Raw genomic sequence first — 12,978 nt, forward strand, 5'->3', positions numbered from 1 at the left:
AGTTAGAATCACCAATATTCTCCATCATTATTACTGCTGCCCACTGTTTTGTATGAAGAAGGAGTTTAAAAAGAATTATGCTTACTGTATGCAAGCTTGATCAGCAGAGTGGTTGCAGACCTCTGACTTGCAAATTAAGGGGATTTGAAATTAAATAAAGGATTTTAAATCAACGCGTTTGGTGGTGCCACATTAAAGGTTATGTCATATCTAAAATTGGATCATGATCTTATCAGAGCTTGATTGTCAGTCTAAATCTAATTGTGTCAGTTTAGCTACGTTGAATTTTAATGGAGTTCTCGTCTTTCCTCTTTGATTTAAAGGAAACCAAAATTGTGAATCAATTCACGTGTTCCATAAGAGGCACTCTGTGTTCCCCAAGCTTTGGAATGAAACAGATAAGGAAGATCTCATACTTCTATGTTCCACTCTATTCAAAATGTGACCAGGACTTGACAGGGGGTTCTTTTAGGGAGGGGGGCTGAGGGAGACACAAGAGGCTCATAAGACAGTATGGAGAGAGTGGACATAGAAATGGACACCTTTCTCAAATTGCCAGGACTGTGTCATCTAATCAGGTTAGTGGCCAATAGGTTACAAAGGAAAACCAGAAAATAATGGTTAATAACCAGTTCTAACCTGGGTATTGCTTCCCTTAAAGGAGCACTTGCAATGCTGCGCATTGTCTTGGAGCACATGGTAACCTAGAGGCAGAGACTGCATAGCAACTGAACAGGCCAGGAACCAGAGTGAGAAAGAAGCAGGTGTTTCAGAACCCTGGACAGGCCCATGGGAAGAGATGGCTTGTATTGGGATGGATAGGGATTGCGTTCCAATACCTAACAGTATTGAAGCCTGAGGACACCTCTCGAGTTCTGCATCCTTGTTGGAAAGTGGAGACCCTTAAAGAGGCAGCCATTTGGCCGAAAGCCTGGCACTCAAATCGCCTCTCCTGGGTCTTGTTGAAGTTGTGCGCAGACTTGGCCGCACAAGAGGGTCTTGGAGCAAAGATCCTGGGCCCTTGGAGAGGTCCCACTTGAAAGGGGGTAGTCACTTGGGGCCTTAGTTTATGTGTCTCAGGTTTTCTTGTCTTGATGTCCGAGTCCTGTTCCAGGGTGCCTGCTCCTGCCTCTCCTGATTCCATTGGTTCCTCTTCCTCCAAGTCCAACGACAGCGATTAGGAGTTCCCTTTACCAGTGTCCTTTGATTTGCCAATCACCTTTTCTCTTCTCCCCCTTCCTTCCAGTTCTACAGACTGGTAAACTACAGACCAGCATTGGGACATGCCAGTCCTCTGCACCCTGGACTGTACAGTGGTACCTCGGGATGCGAACGGGATCCGTTCCGGAGCCCCGTTCACATCCTGAATAGAACGTAAGACGCGTCTGTGCGTGGATGGATCATGGGTCACCGCTTCCACGCATGCGTGTGACGTCATTTTGGCCGTCTGTGCATGCGCGAGCGGTGAAACCCGGAAGTAACATGCTCCGTTACATCCGGGTCGCCGCAGAGCGCAACCTGAAAATACTTATCCTGAAGCATATTTATCCCGAGGTATGACTGTACTTGCCTGGGTGCTGCTGTGTTTTGCAGCTTCCAGACTCTCAACCAGCCACCTGCAGCCATGTATAAGCAAGAGGTTTTTTTAGCATGCTTCTGCAAAGCACATCCTCTGCAAACGAGCCATGTTTTTCCCCCTCGGGTCATGAATTCCAGTGAGCCGGCAAACTCCTCCACCCCTTTATTTCAGTAGGGCTGAGTTGCTGCCCCCATCTATAAAAACTGGCCTCCCTGTCTCCTCCCCTTGAATGTGGCTTCTATCAGGGATTGATTTCAGATACAAACTCCAGTCACTGCTGTAAAATTCTGTCTGCGCAGCAGCGCTGGGCACTTTGCTCTGCGTGCGTTTATTTTATAGAGCCCTCCCTCCTATGAAGCAAGTCAATAAAATTCTAATTCATCTGCTGACAGTTTCAATCTACTTGACAGCTAAATATATAGAACAAGGGGAAGGAGAGACGATGAAGGCAGGGGAGGAATTGCCCCTGCGTCTTCCCTCATCCAGGCCTGTACAATTTCTGCAGGCTCACTATTCTGCCATGCAAGATGAGAGGCTGGCAAGGGGCACAAAATGTGATATCTAGAACCCCCAGTTTCCCCCCAAGTCCCCACTGAATTTGACACTGGCATCAGAAAAAAGAGGAGTTGGGAGTCTCAGCTGTGCTTTGCTGGTCTTTCCTATTCGGTGGACTTGAATGGGCTCTTAAGAGTTGGCCTTTCAGGGCTGAAATACCTGCCTTCTGTCCTGCCCCAGTATGGGTCACATTCAGACCACGAATGCGATAGTCGAAGCCTTGGCGCCACTGCCTTCATGCTCCTTCCCAGATATCTGGAGGAAAACTAAATAATCATTGAAGTCCCCATTACTGGAAACAGCACTGTGTTAACCTTTGGGGTAGGGCTTGCACTCTCAAGTGGAGTTTCTGACATGAAATGTTGAATTGCATGTTTACATTCCCCAAGTGGTTTCTTATCAGAGCCGGAAGCAATAATGAAAGAGCAGATAACACTGAGGTGACCAGTCTTAACCACTCAGCCCCGCTTTGAATGCTGAAGTCTTGACTGGGATCAGGTCCTGTGGCTCTAAGGCGCCCCCCGTTTTGTGCCTGAAAGGTCTCTAGCCATGCCCTGAATCGTCTTTGCTCTGGCGAGAAGCACTGTCTAATGAGAACATAAGAAGAGCTTGCTGGATCAGGCCAGTGGCCCCTCTAGTCCAGCATCCTGTTCCCACAGTAGCCAACCAGATGCCTGTGGGAAACCTTCAAGCAGGATTTGAGCCCAAGAGCAGCTCTCCCTCCCTGTGATTTCTAGCAACTGTCATTCAGAAGCATCGCTGCCTCCAACTGTGGAAGCAGAGCATAGCCATCATGGCTAGAAGACGAAGATTGCCCTCTCCGTAAATTTGTCTCATCCTCTCTTAAAGCTACCCTGGTCCTGAATGGTGTAACTCTGACTCTGAAGACCAGGTGCGCAGCCTGGGAAACATTTTGGACTCAGAGCTGTCCATGGAGCCGCAGGTCAATTCTGTGTCCAGGTTAGCTGTTTACCAGCTCCATCTGGTATGCAGGATGAGACCCTACCTGCCCGTGGACTGTCTTGCCAGAGTGGTGCATGCTCTGGTTATCTCCCTCTTGGACTACTGCAATGCACTCTACGTGGGGCTCCCTTTGAAGGTGACCTGGAAACTACAACTAATCCAGAATGCGGCAGCTAGACTGGTGACCGGGAGCAGCCGCCGAGACCATATAACACTGGTTTTGAAAGACCTACATTGGCTCCCAGTATGTTTCCGAGCACAATTTAACGTCTTGGTGCTGACCTTGAAAGCCCTAAACGGCCTTGGTGTCCAGTATATCTGAAGGAGCGTCTCCATCCCCATCGTTCTACCCGGACACTGAGGTCCAGCGCCGATGGCCTTCTGGTGGTTCCCTCACTGCAAGAAGCCAAGTTACAGGGAACCAGGCAGAGGGCCTTCTCGGTAGTGGCGCCCGCCCCGTGGAACACCCTCCCATCAGATGTCAAAGAGGACAACTACCAGACTTTTAGAAGACATCTGAAGGCAGCCCTCTTTAGGGAAGCTTTTAATGTTTGATGCATTACTGTATTTTAATATTTTATTGGAAGCCGCCCAGAGTGGCTGGGGAGGCCTGGCCAGATGGGCAGGGTATAAGTAATAAATTATCTATTTATTTATTTATTATTATTATTATTATTATTATTATTATTATTATTATTATTATGGTTGGTGGCAATCTCTGCCTCCTATCGGAGTGAGTTCTATAGTTTAACTTGGTGCTGCATGAAAAAGTTCTTCCTTCTATGTGTCTCGAACCTTCCAACAATCAACTCCATGGAAGATCCACAAGTTCTAGCGAGATGAGGGAGGGATAAAAACTTTCCTCTATCCCTTTTCTCCATGCCACTTTATGAATTGCTCTCATAATAGCTCACCAGAAGGTCGCCGGGCTCACCATTCTATGCGAGCTCCAGAAGAGGGACTCCCATTTAAAATTCCCTTTTAATCCTGAGGTGTGACACTGGTCCTCCTTCAGCTGGAGATACTGAGAAGCCAGGGGACTGGAGGGCTGTGTGTTCTTTCATGTGGGGCTGACTGTGTGAAGGTTGGCAGAGAAAAAGGCAAGTATTTCCTGAAGGAAATTCTTGACGGAAATTCCAGGGCAGCCTATTTATTTACACATGCAGACACACACCCCTTTAGCAGGTATTGGAAGCCCCAAGCAGAATCAGTTCAGCACCCTGAAATCCTGGAGAGAAAAAAGACTCTCCGTCCATAAGCTTTCCAACAACTTGGGCAGTTGTTTACAACGTTGGCTCATGCTTTACCAGCTGCCCATTATTTGCCATGAAACCAGAATTAGAAAGCTTTGTTTTCAGCCGGGATCCCAGTTCGGACTTGGAGACAAAAAACTAATTTGCGGTAAGCGCAGTGTGTTCGTTTTGGACCTTCAGGCCAGCCACGTGAACCAGAACCAGAAATTGGGAAGAGGGAATGGAAAGACACACAGGAAAGACCCCCTGAAGCACATTGACAGGGGGTCTGACCGTGACAAGTAACCATGACTCCTGGAGCCAGGCGTCTGTCTCCAGCCTTTGAAATCAGGAACATTTTCAGGGGGACCTACTGGAAAAGCTCTGGTTGAGTCTTGATGGGTGGAGTACGAACCAATTCTGGATGAATGGCTGCTTAAAGAATGGGGAGAGGGGGAGATGTGCAATTAGTATCACATTCCTTAAGAAGTCATACATCAGCAGGCAGTCACTGCTCATTAATTTTATGTTCAGTCGGTGCTGCATAATTTCCCCTGTCACAGTTCAGGCAACCAGCCCTTTTCGACTTCATAAGGCACCAATGCAGTATGTGCAGCCGCTAGAAATGGCTTCCTTTTGCTGCTGTTGTGGGAGGTGGCGCCTCTGTGGTTTCTGCTTATGCTTTGAAAAGGTTGCTCTGTAATGAGACACGAAGGACGCCGAACTCTGTAGAGACTCCACCCCCCTTCCCGCTTCCCAGACCCCTTTTATTTCAGCGGGGAATGTGCACGAAAAATTCTCAGTGGTGTTCGTCGGCTCTAGTGAGTTAATTGGACTCATGTTTGCTCGCAAAAAGGGACGCGAGTGGCGCTGTGGTCTAAACCACAGAGCCTAGGGCTTGCTGATCAGAAGGTCGGCGGTTCGAATCCCCGCGACGGGGTGAGCTCCCATTGCTCGGTCCCTGCTCCTGCCAACCTAGCTGTTCGAAAGCACCTCAAAGTGCAAGTAGATAAATAGGTACCACTCCGGCGGGAAGGTAAATGGTGTTTCCGTGTGCTGCTCTGGTTCGCCAGAAGTGACTTAGTCATGCTGGCCACATGACCCAGAAGCTGTCTGTGGACAAATGCCGGCTCTCTCGGACAGTAAAGTGAGATGAGCGCCACAACCCCAGAGTCGTCTGCGACTGGACTTAACGGTCAGGGGTCCCGTTACCTTTACCTTGCTCGCAAAACGGCAAGATCGCAAATGTTGAAAAGACTCTTGTCATTCGCTCCCTGACATCAGCCAGGGAGAGACTCTTCTGTGTACCTTCTGTGGCCAAATCGGGGTTGGTCAGGAGGGAGTGCTGTGAAAGTCTTTTCTGTGGTTGCACCTCATTTGTGTAATGCCTTGCCTCAGGAAATTCGTTTCCCCAGCACCCACCCCGGACAGGCACGTGGTCTGCTGGAATGAGAGCTTTTATGTGGCGAGCCCTAATACCTACTTGTATTTTGGTTTTCGTGATTTGGTTTGGCTGTTAGCTGCCTTCAACAATGCAAATGCCTTGGAAAAGCTTTATATAAAAGAAAGAAAGAAGTTGTTACTAAGGGCTTGATATATCCCGGGCCAGTTTTTTAGTGCCACCTTCACCAGCCTGGCTGGGGCAGATGGGAACTTGGTAATCCAAATCAGTTTGAGGCCATCAGGATGGTGAAGGCTGCTTTAGTGAGTGAACCATTCTCAGAAGTCTTCCTGGATCCGAGCAAACGCCCACTGAGTCCAGCACAATTCGGTTTTTAAGTTTTAATGGTCTGATAAGACATTGCGTTGCTATTTTAATTACTGTTTAGTTACATTTCACATTTTCTTACTACTGGCTATCCTGGTCTGCCACCCGTGGTACAAAGGGCAGGATCCACAACGGAAACAATAAATAAAGCAATGCACTAATATCAAAACCATTCTCCAAGCGTTAATCCATGTGGATCCAAAATGGGGTGACCCCACACACAAGTAGGTTTGCATCGACAAGCTTTGGGAACCCTGAAGTTTGTAGAAGTAATTAAGGTGGGGGGAGAGAAAACTTTAGAAAAAAGAATGGTGTGGAAGAAAGTCCCCCCCCCCCAAATAGCATAGTGAGGACTGAGCATGCTCAGTGGCTTTTTGGGGGTGAAATATCGGGGGGGGGGATTGGATTGAATGGAGTGGATTGTTTGCCTGGAATCCTGAAGAGGGGCACTTGAAAACCACATCATTTCCTTACAGGTCGCATTGTTGCAGAACCCAAATGTTCTGTGAACAGAACTGTGCTTTTTGTTGTTTAGTCATGCCAGGCACTCCTGTCTTCCACTGCCTCCCGCAGTTTGGTCAAACTCATGCTGGTAGCTTCGAGAACACTGTGCCACCATCTCGTCCTCTGCCATCCCCTTCTCCTTCTGCCCTCCATCTTTCCCAACACCAGGGTCTTTTCCAGGGAGTCTTCTCTTCTCATGAGGTGGCCAAAGTATTGGAGCCTCAGCTTCAGGATCTGTCCTTCCAGGGAGCACTCCGGGCTGATTTCCTTCAGAATGGAGAGGTTGGATCTTCTTGCAGTCCATGGGACTCTCAAGAGTCTCCTCTTACAAAACAGTTAATTTAGAATTGCACTTTTTTAACAACAAAAAAACTCCCCACAAACCATGATTTAAGAATCCTATAGTACGAACAAGGCTAAAGAAACAGACATATGAAAAGAGAAAGGGAACTTGTCTTGGCTGAAGGCAGGAGTGGAGAACCTCAGGGCCAGAGGCCAACTGCTGCCCTCCCAGTCCCTCTATCTTGCCCTTACGACTCTCCCCAGACAATATCTCCTGCCTCCTCCTCCCCTCGGTAGCACCCTCCTTGAGTGTTTTTGGCTGGCTGAGATGTGCCCTTGGATTCTGATGGTTTGCCAGGATGGAGGATAGAGGACGGGGGTGTGCAGAAATGAGCTTGCTCTACAAAAGTAAAATTCACATCCGTCACTCTGCCCTTTTTGCCTCTGTCCCCACCTACCACTGCCATGTGGGCCCCAGAAAGTTGCCCAGAACCGGACGTGAATGTCCCTGAAGCTGGAAATTGCTCCCCATCCGTGGCTTAGGGCGTCACCTGGCAGAAGTCACAATGGCAAGAGGGGTACGATGAGAGCTTCCCTCTGAAGAGAAAGACGATAATTTGCTCGAGGAGCACTATAAATGATTGCTAATAAATGAAAAGTGAAGTAGGAGCTTCAAGAGAAATGAAGCAACGTATAGCTGGATTTTCACCTCCTGACTGAATGAATCAGCCACGTAGATTGCAGCTCTTTCCGGTGGAAGGCCAAAAGCCCGAGGGCACCTTGGAGGCAGATTTGTGGAGGTTTAAATGCATTAGATAGTGACAATGCCATAAAGAGCAAGAAATATTTCACAGTGAAAAACCCCACCAACATCCTGAGGTCTTTCCACAGTGCATCATTTTCCAGCAGTGCATTTCAGTTCCCAGGTATGCCTTGGGACTGAATTCAGACAACATCCATTTCAGGACCACACCGGAGAGCTGAGAGTTTGAGTTCAGTGCGGCTGAATCCTACATTTTATAAATCCAGAAGCCCTAAATCGGTAGGATACCTGTACTTGCTTTGCACACCCAGTTTATTTTTTTCTAATGATGTAGATGGCGACCGTTCTGACCAAGGCTGGATTAGCAAACAAATTAACAAGGCCCTAACCTGCCGGAATATGTGATGCTACCAGTATGGTTCTGGATTTGACAATGTTGCCAAGCTTCGTATTCAGTGCTAAAGTGAAATAAATTGCTGTGAGGACATGCTAGCTGGGGATGGAAGGGATTTGCTCTTCTAAACATCTGGGGAGCATCCGCTTGGGAAAGGCTGACCTGGTCAGTCTCACAAACGGCGAGTGGGGTGTTGTACTTCCTCAGATTGCAGGTGGCATCTCTTCCAACAGAACTTCATGCCGCACAAGAAAATCTACTGTGTGTATTATGTAGAATATCCCAAGTGAAATTCTGTACTCATTGGTATGCTTGTTTTCTATGTACAGGAAATGTTAATTGGTTTCTGTATGGGAGAGCCTTCCGTCCTGTGAGTCCTCACCCACAGTCTGGGGCGGTATAGTAATATAAGAATAATAATTTATTATTTATACCCTGCCCATCTGGCTGGGTTTCCCAGCCACTCTGGGCAGCTTCCAACCGAATATTAAAAACAATGCAGCGTCAGAAATTTAAAACTTCCCTAAACAGGGCCGCCTTCAGTTGTCTTTTAAATGTAAAATAGTTGTTTATTGCCTCGACATCTGCTGGGAGGGCGTTCCACAGGGCAGGTGCCACCACTGAGAAGGCCCTCTGCCTGGTTCCCTGGAACCTCACTTCTCGCAGTGAGGGAACCACCAGAAGGCCCTCGGCACTGGACTTCAATGTCCGGGCTGGATGATGGATATGGAGACATTACTTCAGGTATACAGGACCAAGGCCGTTTAGGGCTTCAAAGGTCAGCTTTAAAGGTACAGCTCAGGAGGTACAATGGCACCTCCAGGAGTGATAGAAACTAGGACAGCCACTCCATAGGCAATCTGCAGCCTGCTTTGGCCCCTGCTCCTGCCTCTGCAGCTTTTGATGGCTGCAGGTGCTCTAGCTAGCCTCACTTTCCCAACCCTCATGCAGCCTTGCTGTCACGGCAAACCTTTCCTCTTTCCTCTTCTTTCCCCTCTAGTTGCACACATATCGAACACACCTGTGTGTTGCTGATCCCCAAAATCCTTCTGCTGATCTTCCCACTGCCTGTTCTTTCCTGTGGGTTAGGCCGTGTTGGACTAATTCCGTACCAAAGTACTAATGAACGGCATGACTCTGTGTCAAGCCCTTGATCGATGTCCGCACCGGAGTCTCTTTAGGTTTGATTTTAATTAACTGAAGATCAAAGCTCTGCATCAAGGGAGCTGCGGTTATTCGCCTTCTGTTGCTTCCCCAGTTGCTCGTACGAAGAGAAGGGCCAGCCCTGGGCTCAGGGCTCTCTTAACACCTTTGCTGCCCAGAAGGGGAGGGTTGAGGAGGCAGGTGGCGCGGAGCTGTGTTGCTTTGAGAGCGCATGGGGATACTTGTGGTTATGGGACCTGCCATCTTGCACTCTTATTCTTCCACCTTTTCATCCAGTTAACCAATCCAAGCTTGCCAGCTTCCACTGGTCTGTGTCAGGGCGTGGCGATCACACAGGGTCCCCGGACGTCTCACCGTCTATTGATCCCTGTGCCGCCACTTTATTTCTCGCTGCCACCACCCAGGCCCTACCTGGTACAATACTGAGTCCAATCAGGGTTAAATTGAAACATAAACTTTTGTTTAATTATTGCAGTTTAACAAGCGTGTGGTTTCATAAATGGTATCGGTCAATTACAATCATGGGGTGCCTATCCAGACCGATAACTTCTGCTACCTGCTCTCGCTCACTAAACCACCTGTCAGATATTTACTTGTCTTCCTAGCTCCTAACTGTTCCTGACTCAACTTATTTCGCTACACGAACTCAACCTACCCACAGACTCTACCCCAATTCACTCCCACTCCAACCAACCCAACTCCCAACGAACTCCTCCCAGAGCTGGTTTTATAGTCCCTCTTGACTCCACCCCCCCAGGTTCTGATTGGGTAACTTGTTTAACTAATTCACCTCCAGCACTCATATGTTAACATCACACAGGGATAGAGTCTTTCAGCCACTGCCTCTCTCTGCATGCCCAAATCTCTCCTATTCTCACAACGCATCAGGTAAACGTGTGCCCGGTTTTGCAGCACTTGCGACTGCCGATGGAGTGGGCTGGGGCTTTCAAGATGAAACGTTCTCCTAAGCAAACACATTCCCTTCACAAAGAAAAGGAGCCTTTCAGGGAGAAGGGTTGAGTTTTGCTTCCTCTCTGATCTGGGATTCTTTTCACATGGAGGAGCTTCAGAGCTCCCTTATCTGAAGTACATTCGGAACCAGGTTTCCACCTTCTCTGTTTGTGACGGAGATGGTCTTGGATGCTCTGACCCACCTTAAGTAATAGACATGAGACTAGACTGGGCTCTCTTATGCCACCATTTGGCTACTGGTTCCTTTGGAAGGTGCTGGTTCCCTTGGAAAGTTCCTGGGATATTAAGCACTGGCTCCCAGTGGAGTAGAAGAAGAAGAAGAGTTTGGATTTGATATCCCGCCTTTCACTCCCTTTAAGGAGTCTCAAAGCGGCTCACGTTCTCCTTTCCCTTCCTCCCCCACAACAAACACTCTGTGAGGTGAGTGGGGCTGAGAGACTTCAGAGAAGTGTGACTAGCCCAAGGTCACCCAGCAGCTGCATGTGGAGGAGCGGAGACACGAACCCGGTTCCCCAGATTACGAGACTACCGCTCTTAACCACTACACCACACTGGCTCTCACACTGAGTACAGGGTCAGATTTAAGGTGCTGGTTTTGACCTTTAAAGCCCTTCACGGCCTAGGACCCTCGTACTTACAGGACCGCCTCTCCCGATATGCCCCGCGGAGGACCTTAAGGTCCATAAACAGCAACACCCTAGAGGTCCCGGGCCCTAAGGAAGTCAGATTAGCCTCAACCAGAGCCAGGGCCTTTTCAACGCTGGCTCCAGCCTGGTGGAATGCTCTGTCTCATGAGATCAGGGTCCTGCAGGATCTGATTTATTTCCACAGGGCCTGTAAGACAGAGTTGTTCTGCCTGGCCTTTGGCTTGGAATCAACTTGATCCCCTCCCCCTCTTTCCTTTTTCCTTTCTCCTTCTGTGATGGAACTCCTATTTGGGGACTTCCCTGGCTTTTTTCTGGCCCACGTAGGATAGTTGGCCTTGGTGAAGATTTGATGTTTTCATCCCCCAAAAGTTTTTGATTTGCATTTCTACTGAAATGAGGCTGCATTTTAATGTTGTATTTAATCTTGCTTTTAAGTTGTATTTTATTCAACTGTTTTTATACCTGGTGTTAGCCACCCTGAGCCCGGTCTTAGCTGGGGAGGGTGGGCTATAAATAAAATTGATGATGATGATGATGACTGAGGAGGGCTGTGGAAGAGAGAGAATCCCTCCCCGCCCCCAGTTTTCCAATTGGAGCACACCAACATCAGCCACGTCCTGTTTTGGGCTAGTGTTTGTTGGGAGGTTTTCATCTTAGAAGCAGACTGGTCCTTTTTACATCAAGTTGTGAAAGGCAAGAGAGGATTACTATCGCCGTCACCATTTGTGTTTGGTTTCTGCCCCTTGCTGCTCCTGGCCGCAGAAACTAGCTCAGGGCACAAACACCTTCTCCCCCTGCAAGCTCCAGGCCTCCAGCACTGCCTAGAGCTAACCGAGAGGTGCTCCTAATTCTGCAACGTACTGAAATGCATGTGAAAGGTACCACTTCAACCACAGAATCTAAATGCTCATCAAGAAGTGTGTGTTAAATGAAAGTGGAGGCCAGGTTTGGGGAGTGGGAGACATTGCATGGGGGGGGCGGGTGTCCTTCTCCTGATCTTAATTCTGCTTCCAGCCTAGAAATGTCTGTGAATGCCCCCGTCTTTCTGAAGCCAAGAGAGGGGAAGGGCTCCCGGGCACAATGGCGAAGGCCGTGGCGCCTCGTTCCACCCGCTAATCCTTTTGAATAATAGGCTTGGAAGCGCTGTATGAAACTATTTTGCTAAAGTTGGAGGAGGATTCCACAGCCCAATTAAAGGATTAGAATGGAAAGCCACCGCATTACTCTTAAGTATGTGAATATATGAAGTTGGGGTGGAAGCAGCAAGATAAGCCATTCTTCCTTCTAAGACGGCCTGATCCTCGCCTGCGCTCCTGGCCCAGGGGCTGGCTTTGCGGGAGGCAAATCTTTTGTCCTGTAGGGAGGGGAAACCTTCGTGCCTCCCAGCTCTGCCCCCCAGCATGCGCAACTGGAGAGAGAGAGAGAATGTTAGTATTCTCTTACTCAGAACCATAGAGCTGGAAGGTTCCAGCAGCCGCCGCCACCACCCTGGCCGGGGCAATCCTCAGCTGCAGGCAGGGCTGTGTATGTATCTTTTCAGTCCCCCTTCAGATTAGTATCTGCAATTTGTGTGTCACAATCAGAGTACAGTCATACCTTGGATCCCGAACGCCTTGGTACTCGGACGATTTGGCTCCCGAACGACGCAAACCCCGGAAGTGAGAACGTTCTTTGGAAGCCGGACACGCGGCTTCCGCAGCTCCTGATTGGCTGCAGGAAGGTGCTGCAGCCAATCAGAAGCCACGCCTTGGTTCCTGAACTGTTTCGGGAATCGAACAGGCTCCCAGAACGGATTAAGTTTGGGAACCGTGGTTCCACTGCAGTCGCTTTCAGAGAGCTCACGCCGCACATTGCAGGAGAACGGTGCAAAGGGAAAGGGCCTTTAGACAATCCAGATTGGCCAGGATTCCTTTCTGTGCGCACTCAGGGTGATCAGAGCCTGGAAATGCGCGACTGAAACACTGCTGGGCTTCATGCTTCTCGACAGTCTGTGCCTCACGTCAGCTCCTGTTTCCCGTTCCATCCTCAACACTGAATTTCTCCATTACCTGGCTTGGCCACAACAGCTCCCTCTCCCTGGACTGACTCCTCAGCTTCAATCAGCTCTCTAGTTCCTGACGCTGCTTCAGCCTGGTCCCTGCATCTGAGCTACAGC

The 12,978-nt window shown here is 48.9% G+C and overlaps 1 protein-coding gene across 5 annotated transcripts in view; it reads left to right on the forward strand.

Annotated features, from left to right (window-relative positions):
* NCOA1 (nuclear receptor coactivator 1) overlaps positions 1-12,978 on the forward strand; it is a 302,949-nt gene that overhangs the window by 221,938 nt on the left and 68,033 nt on the right. The gene's annotated exons all lie outside the window — the stretch shown is intronic.

The sequence above is a fragment of the Podarcis vaucheri genome (genome assembly GCF_965113315.1).
Source record: "Podarcis vaucheri genome assembly, chromosome: 3".
Classification (NCBI taxonomy): domain Eukaryota; kingdom Metazoa; phylum Chordata; class Lepidosauria; order Squamata; family Lacertidae; genus Podarcis; species Podarcis vaucheri.